This window comes from Numida meleagris, chromosome 4, assembly GCF_002078875.1.
Source record: "Numida meleagris isolate 19003 breed g44 Domestic line chromosome 4, NumMel1.0, whole genome shotgun sequence".
NCBI classification, from domain to species: domain Eukaryota; kingdom Metazoa; phylum Chordata; class Aves; order Galliformes; family Numididae; genus Numida; species Numida meleagris.
Window position 1 is genome coordinate 40,383,162 of NC_034412.1, and position 8,449 is coordinate 40,391,610.

Consider the following 8,449-nt stretch of genomic DNA (forward strand, 5'->3'; position numbering starts at 1 on the left):
AGTGTCACTGCTTTGCTCCCTTGCGAATAAAGCCACTAAGCCTGGGCTGCATGAGCTGAGCTGTGCATGGCTGAAGACTAGCTAGTTGGGACAAATGAGGCTTGAAAGCCATCTGTTCTCTCACCAGAGCCTGACATGGGCTGATTCAGCCCAGGGCATGGCTGCTGCAGCTATGCTGGCCTGCCCATGTGACATGAGCTGTTACTTATGGCAATAACAGGTGCAAAGCCTCCTGACAGAAGTGCTGTTTTTAAGTCCTGATTCTCTTTAATAACCCAGAGAGGTGGCAGGCTGAGCTCTCCAGAGCCGCAGCCTGACTTTGTACATACTACCTGGGCAATTACAGCTGCAAAACAACACGTGCAAGCAGCATTGCACTGTTCCACAGTTCTCAGAATTACTAGGGATCACGCACAGAGAGCAGGGGCACACACAACAGCAGGATGACATTGTTAAGCTTAGCAAACACACATGCTTTTCCCCGAAAACATCCCTGCTGTTGCTGACGCAGTTTTGCTGGAAGCCCTGCTGCGGGGACCTTCCCAATTTTTTTTTTACCTATCTTGAGGAAGAAGATCAAAGAGCAAGGACTTCAGCAGCCACACAGCACAGACAAGCTGAGCACCTGAATCATTCCTTTTAACCTAGGTTTCCATTACAAGATGGTGGTGCCTGAAACACAGCCCTTATATACTCTCTAATTTCCAACGCTCTCCCTATTGCTGTCTGTGGGGAAAAAAGCTATAGCAGTTGCAGATCTGTAAAACTGAGCAGTAATAGACCATACAGGAATATGTGCCACTCCATTTGTGGTTACAATCTGTAAGCATAAGTGGAAATGTGATTTTGACCCAAAGGGAGGACTGTGTGAAGTAAAACTTAGAAATCTTCAGAGTGCATCTGCTCAGACTAGACAGTCGCTCTTTTCCTGCCTAGCATGCATTTCTTCAGATTTTCCTTTGTACCTGTATAGTACATTTAGTGTGAAATAAGTAAACAGTGTAAGCTGGAAGCAATCAGCATGATGATCTCAGTTCACATATAAACAGTCTCTCTACCTTAGCAAGCTGCCACTTGTAAAGAAGTCAGTGCAATCACAAGCTAATGATCTCTGCCGGCTTTTGATTCCAGATCTATTGTGCAGTGAAAAATATTACATCTAAAAATACTCTTGTGTTAAGATCCCCAGTGGGCTTTGAGCATGGTGTTCTGGAAATGATCTATAATATTTCACACATTAAAAAACAGCAGTGGCCTTGGTGAAGAACAGTTTTGCTCATTTGTATTTATACCCACTCGCTGCCTCGCAAGGCAGCCAAGGTGACTTTGGGGGAAACACTGCTTGAGTACAGCTGGTGCAATCTGGACCCACAACTTTCCATGCCTGTCACAAGTAGTTTGTATATTCATTATCTTGTGATGAGCACTGTGTTGTCAAGGGAAATGTACCAAGGGAAATACACCCCTTTGGTGTATATCTCAATTTGCTCAGCCTTCTGTAAATCTCCAGTGTGCTGTATCAGTCTGAGTTTAATCTGGCCTGTTTACTGTAAGGATTAGATCCTTCCTCTAGATTACTGTGGTTTTAACTGTATACAGAATAGCTGAGGATGCAGAGAGCCTGGTGGGAACTTTGCTGGGGGCAAGGAGGTTTAATTGTTCTAAGTGTTAACTGCTTAATCAGGACCAGTCCCCAGGACTCTTGTAAGAGGCAAGAGGAGGTTCTTATTCATTGGGGTGCAGTGGCGTAGTTGCCAGCAGGGGTTTGAAATAAACCCAAGAAAATCTAGCATCAGAATCTGTCCTCAGTTGAAGTTAAAAAGCACAGGTCTTCTGTCCTCGTAGGCAAGGAGAGCATTGTAGGAAGGAGAGAGTTGAAGCAGTTTGTGATCTGATCCTATAAACAAGAGAGAAGCAGCAGCAGAAAGAATTGAAACTTACCAGATGAGCAAAACTACTGCAGGTTCATTTGGCCCTGAAAGCTGGACACACTTGGTCACGTTGCATACTTGCAGTAAATTCAAGGAGCTGCCTGGCTTATAGCTCTGTAGGAACAATCCTGTAGCTCTCTCTCAGGGCACAGGACAGCAATGCCACTTAGTGGTTTCATGAAAGCTGTTTTCTCATTAAAAGAATATGTCTGTGTTAGCGAAGGAACCCAGTGGATAGCAGCTTACTATGGAATTCTGACCTTACATTTCCTTGTTTGTGAAGTAAAACACCTCCCTAACAAGCTGCAGAATAAGAGGAATCAGACACCACTCACATTTTAATGCTCCAGCTCTCCTGTGAGGCTTGTCCTCCAGTAGGGCATGCTCCATTCCTGGATGAACACCCAGAGCAGACATCACACAGCCTTTGGCATCCAACAGGCAAGGCAAAGCTTTGGACAAAACAGCCCACCCTGCCTCAAGAAGGAGCTTCAGCAGAGCTGTAGAATTTGGGCGATGAACTACAATTAAGCAGGAGAAGAGTTCTCAGGAAACACCACCAAAAAAACGTTTGTAGCTGGATTTGTCACGATGCCATGAGGACCTCAGCTTTCCTTTACATCACCAGAGTAAGCTTGTGCTCCCAGTACTTCACAACTCCTTTCAACATTACAGAAGCCTTCTCAATTCTGCCCCATCCTACTGGGCCTTCTTCCATAGAATCATACAGGTTGGAAAAGACCTCCAAGATCATCTAGTCCAAGCATCCACCTATCACATATTTCCCACTAAACCACATCTCTCAGTGTAACATCTAAACATTTCTTGAACACCACCAAGGACAGTGACTGCACCACCTCCCCGGGCAGCCCCTTCCAGCACATCCATTTCCTGACATGAAATCCTGAAACCTCAGTGGAGCTGTACTGGTCTGCATCGATGGAGTGCCAATCAACACATTTATATTTAACAAGTCTCAAGTATTCCTGTTACAGAAAATTATAATGTGAACAAACCTGAACTGAATAGTTCAAAGGAACTTTGTCAGTAATTCTCAAGTAAGACATTGGCAAAACTTTTAAGAGATTATATATGTGGTTTGTTGTGTAAGGAAGAAAAAACTAGCTCTACCCTTGCTTCATTGTTGGCTTACTGGAGTTTTTGTTCTATATGTCACTGCATCAGGGAGAGGCAGCTGCACAGACTGCTCTTCTTTTCTGGTCCTTCACTGTTTGGTTAGCAAGTTCATAGCAAATCTAGATGGATATTCCATGCTACACTTTCAACTTGGAAGATAATCTTTCAGAGTAGAAATAAATGCAGTTAAGTTTCTTTTCTCCTGGCTGTCCAGCAGGGGAGATCAAGGTCTCACCAGCTTGCACTGGAGGATCAGATGGACCCTCTGTGCCCAAGGGCTCTCAAATGTGTTTCTGACCATCACTAACTTGCTCAGTAAAACCTAGAGAAGTCACTCTCCTTCTGTCTTTTTAATCCCTGTCCTGAGTATGTGGGGACATACAGCAAGCAAGGAGGAAATGTTCTCTTGCTGCATTTCCTTTCCTGCTGGGACTTCCACAATGTACTCAGAATTAATGCTTGTTTTTGGCAATAAGCAATACAAACCCTGTTCCTCTCTCCCTGTGCAGTTCCTGATCTCAACCTTTGCAGAACAGAAATAATTATTTCAAGGTATGTGTGATGACTTTAGAAACAGTGCTTAAGCACCAAAGCTCTTCACATTTTATTCTAATCCCATAGTATCTGAGGCTTCCAGAGCAAAGCAAAGGATGTTTTAAGGTATAAAGGATTAGACTAGGCAAATACTGCAACCACAATCATTTCAGAATCAAAGTGCAGATAGTCTATGCACGTTCAGCTGGATTCAGCCCTGAAAAAGCTTATAAATCTCCTCTGACTATAGCTATTCCTGCTTTCCTCAAGCCAAATTCAGCCATGCTTATTCACTATAGCAGACTAGAGAAGCAGGTTCACGCTGTGCTTGGTAAGAAGCAGCAACACTGAACTTGGAAGTCAAATAAGAAGACAAGAATAATATATGTATACACACACATATATAAATTAGCTCACACTTTGAAGATGAAACGTACAGTAAATGACTTCAGCGACTCTAAAGGAGAATGAGAAATATTTCTGCTTTGATACTGAGAGCTTAGCTTGCAGGTCCTCTCTTGCAGCGGTGCACACAAGCAGGGATTTCCCCAGGTCTGCCGCAGCTCCCTGCACAGCCACATACAGCTCTTGGATATTGGTCTCATTTTTCTGGGCTGGAGAGGACACTGGGGGAACCACTCCTATTCTCAGCTTGTTGTTTTTCAAGAAGGAAGTTTCATAAAAAGTAATTAACTGTGGAATTTCTACCTTTAGATGAGGGCTAGGCAGACAAATTAATAATGGAGGCAAGATTAGACTGGGGATACCATTCTGTATGGCCCTCTGCTTCACTTAGTGGTCTGCATTGTGCACTTCTCTGCTTACCACTGTATTTACTGCTTCTCTGCAAGCAGTATTTAAGAGCAGTATGGCCAAATAGATACTTTTTAGAAACATACAAGAGCCCAGTTTAACAGTAATTTATACAAATTGTCCTGTTTTCCCTCTAGTAAAATCCAGTAATTCTTGCCCAGACTTTGGTTGCTGTTGGTCATAGCTTTCAAAGCTGAGCTACCTGTAGCATCCTGTAGTTAGGCCTGTCTGATGATTTGCACTTTCTATTTGTTGTGTGACTCAAAAAATGAACTATTTTTGGTACTGATTAACAACTCCTACACCTTTTACATTCACCATCCAAGCCCAGAAATTCCCACCTTACGTTCTCCCTGCAACAATACTTGCGTGCTGCTCCCTGCAAGGACTGTTGCCATGTGCCTTGTATTTGCCTGTTCTCTTTTTAGATTATTATTCCTGCTAATCGTTTGTTTGCACCTAGAAGCCCAGATGGAGATAAGGGCTCCAGCATGCTATGTGTTGTACAAACATGCAAAGCAACATTGAACCTAAGGGCTTCCAGGCTAAACAGACAGTAGAGATAAGCGGTGGGGCAACCAGCAAAGAAAAGGGCTTTACTCAGTGCAATGAAATGGTTTACTGTTTCAAGTTTATCACAAAAGCCAAGAGTAGTGACAAGCTTCCCAAATCCTCATCCACGACCATATCCTGTTAGCCAAACTTCCTTTGGCTGTTATGAAAGAGTCTGTCCTGTTTTGTGACTCCCTATAGCGCAATGGAAAGTGCAATAGTGACAACGGAGCAACAAGATCTCAGGCTACAGCAAGTGAGGATTCACTCAAACACAACAGCAGTAAACACAAAAATAACGGAAAGAAGCTGCTTATCTTCAGAAGGCCTCATGTACACAGCAATCTCCAGCAAAACACCCTCACCTGCCCCCTGCCAACCCTTAAATGAGGTCTGGGAAGGGGTGGGTCCTGGCTCCACCCCTTCTGGTCACTCAGGTATATTGCATGCACCTGAGCTCCCCTGGGTTGGCCCTGCCTTCCCACCAGGTCCTCAATCACTGGTTCAGGTCATGACTTAGCATTTCTGCTACACTCACTTTGTGAAAGAAAATGATAGGAAGGAATAATATCAGTAACTACATGAATTGTGATCACAGAACAACACCATCCGTCTAGAGAAATGTGGGCAACTGCATGATGTAAATTGCATGTTCTAGCCTGGAACATCTGTTCTCATGTCCTGGTAACTCCTGAACACCTTAGGATTTTTATATCTGCATTTCAGTTGTCTTCATACGCTGCTTTGTGGCCCTCTAGTGAAGGGATAGCCACATTTTCTCTTATGCAGGCCTGCTGCTTAAATCAATTAACATGGCTAGAACATAATTCATACACACACAGCCCCAACCATTGCTTGGTCACTGCTCCAAACTCCCTTCCTTCTTCAGACCGTAGCTAAGCAAAAAACATTCCTTCATTTAGAGGTGATCAGAGACGAAAATGAAGGAAAACAAGAGATAAACAAAATAAGTTGATTAAGAATTATTGGTGTCCCCAGAGATATCTGTGTACACACACACCTGTGACTTTCTGAGGGGCCTGATGCAGTTGTGGGTATGAGGGCAGTATTTTCACTGTCCACAGGCTGTCCATGTGCCAGAATCATTAAAGTTGGAAAAGACCTCTAAGATCATTTAGTCCAGTCACCACCATGCCCACTAACCATGTCCCTCAGTGCCACATCCACACCTTTCTTGAACATCTCCAGGGACGGTGACTCCACCACCTCCCTGGGCAGCCTGTGCCAGTGTATCATCACTCTTTCAGAGAAGAAACTTTTCCTAAAATCCAACTTGAACCTTCCCTTGCACAACTCGAAGCCATTACCTCATGTCCTAGGTTCTCAATAGCTGCTTATTTTCATCAACTACCTTTCACACACCATCTTACTGAAAGACACAGGAATCCATATCTATCCATATCACATATCCATAACTAAAGATCTAAACAGTAAAATCCAAGGAAGACTTGGAAGTTACCACTGCAGGCAGCAGAGAAGAGGAATTCTAGCTTGCTTAGCAGCACTGAGCAAACAGTGTCTGCACTTTATCAAACCCAAAGCTCAGCTGTGTGACTTGTGGAGGACCAGTGCTCTCTGGAAAACAACCTGTAGGGTTGACCATGTGTGTGCTGCTTCTCATTGTGCCCTCAAAGTGAATCAGCAGCTTGTGTCCTGCCACCAAAGAGCTGAACAGCACTGCTCTTTCCAGTGGCATTTTCCCCTTAACACTGCAGGTGTCACTGTGAAATAGAAAATCTGTGTGTAGCAGCTTGTGCTCTAGTTGCATTGTAGGGGGAGAAACACAGCTAGGATTTATGGTGAGCTGGCTGTGAAAACGTTTGACAATTTTTTCCTGTAATGATAAGTTAGAAGCGATCTTCTATTCTAATACAGCTGCTTGAACTGTATTTGGAGGTCATGGTTGTCATAGAACATGTAAGTGTTGTAAAGACAGACTTTTCCCTTTCTGATGATGTTGCCATTTGCAACATTTTCCTGGTCTGAAAATCCAAAGTGCTGCTTTGTATGAGCGTAGTGGAGCTGTGACGGTTCAGTGGTGTAAAAAAGCAATTTTATTTTGTCTCCACAGGGATAGGGTTGTCCATGGAGCTGTAGTTTTCAGGGATGCCTCAGTGATTCCGTGAGGAAGGAGGTTCAAGGGCTTTAATTAGAAGGGGATACCCAGTCCACAAAGTTATTAGGACAATAAAAATGATGTGATTTATCTCTAATCAGCTTGATGGATCCTGTAGTGTTACTGTTCCCCAGAGTCCCAGATCTGCCATGCAGAATTAAATTACAAGCCATAGTCCACAGAAGTGGGTTATTCCAAGTGTGGATTGGTAACAAACAGAGATGTGAACTCGGGAAATTTCCTTCTCTCTTTGTATAACCACCTCTCTTACATTTGCCTTCCCTTTTCTAAATGGCTCTTGCTTTTCGTTTCTGCTCACAAATCAGTGAAGAAGCATGGCTGCTAGCGATAGCCAGCAGTAGGCTCATTCCCAGTCCAGGGCTTTGTACTCTGCCCTCCAAATCCCAGCTTCCTCAGGCAGGATAGGTGTTTATAAAAGAAAAAAAAAAACCCTGGTGTTTTTTTTGTCTGTTTGCTTTTTATTTGTTTGTTTTCTTGCATAACTTGTAATTGTCTCTGCCTCTGAAACATCCCTAGGGATGTTTTGTTAACGTGAATTTTTGTACGTAAATGGCTTAGTTCCTTTAAATGTTTCATATAACTTTAAATCCTAGCTCCAGCTCCTGTAACTGCTTCTGACAGCAGGTGCCTCAAAGAGATAGTGTTAGGAGCATTTATGTTTGCAGTTAAATTGCCTTTATTCCATTTGTTCTTTTTCTTCTAACATGAACATGTTCTTTGCAACATTATGGGTTACAAATACCATAGGAGGTATTAAAGCAGTGGTGACATCTCCTAGTGTTTCTCTTTCCCTACCACTGCAAAGCCTCTCTTCTGTCTGACACAAAGTTTCCAGCTGCACTTCAACTCCACTTTTTTCTTTTTTTTTTTTTTGCCTCCCCCTTTTTGCCTTTTCCAAACTCAAGAATGACTGATACAACCTTTTCTCCTCACATGATATATTTTCTAGATTTTTGCTCTTTCTCACATCACGTTCTGGATTATTTTCAGTTGCTCTGCATCTGTCTGCATCTAAAACTGGACCCATGATTCAATTACTATATTGCTCTATATAGAATGACAGAATTATAGAATCACATAACGTCTTGGGTTGGAAGGGGTCTTAAAGACACCTCCAGGGATGAGACATCCTCAACATGTTCCTGTGCCTCACCACCCTCTGGGCAAACAGTTTTATTTCCCTAGCCAGCCATGGAAGATGTCACAGGATGCAAAGTCAAAAACCTTATTGTCTTTGAACCCTCTCTCTGGAAAGTCAATTGCAGCAGCAGATAAAGTAAATGCTACAGATGAGCCATGGAAGTTTGTTTCCATCCACTGTGCA

At 43.2% G+C, this 8,449-nt stretch overlaps 1 protein-coding gene across 1 annotated transcript in view; it reads right to left on the minus strand.

The window, feature by feature from the left end:
• Nucleotides 1-1,965, minus strand: part of GPRIN3 (GPRIN family member 3) — a 68,606-nt gene extending 66,641 nt beyond the window's left edge. The window contains exon 1 of the mRNA XM_021395250.1: nucleotides 1,942-1,965. The gene's annotated coding sequence lies outside the window, so the exon portion shown is untranslated. The remainder of the gene's footprint in view (nucleotides 1-1,941) is intronic.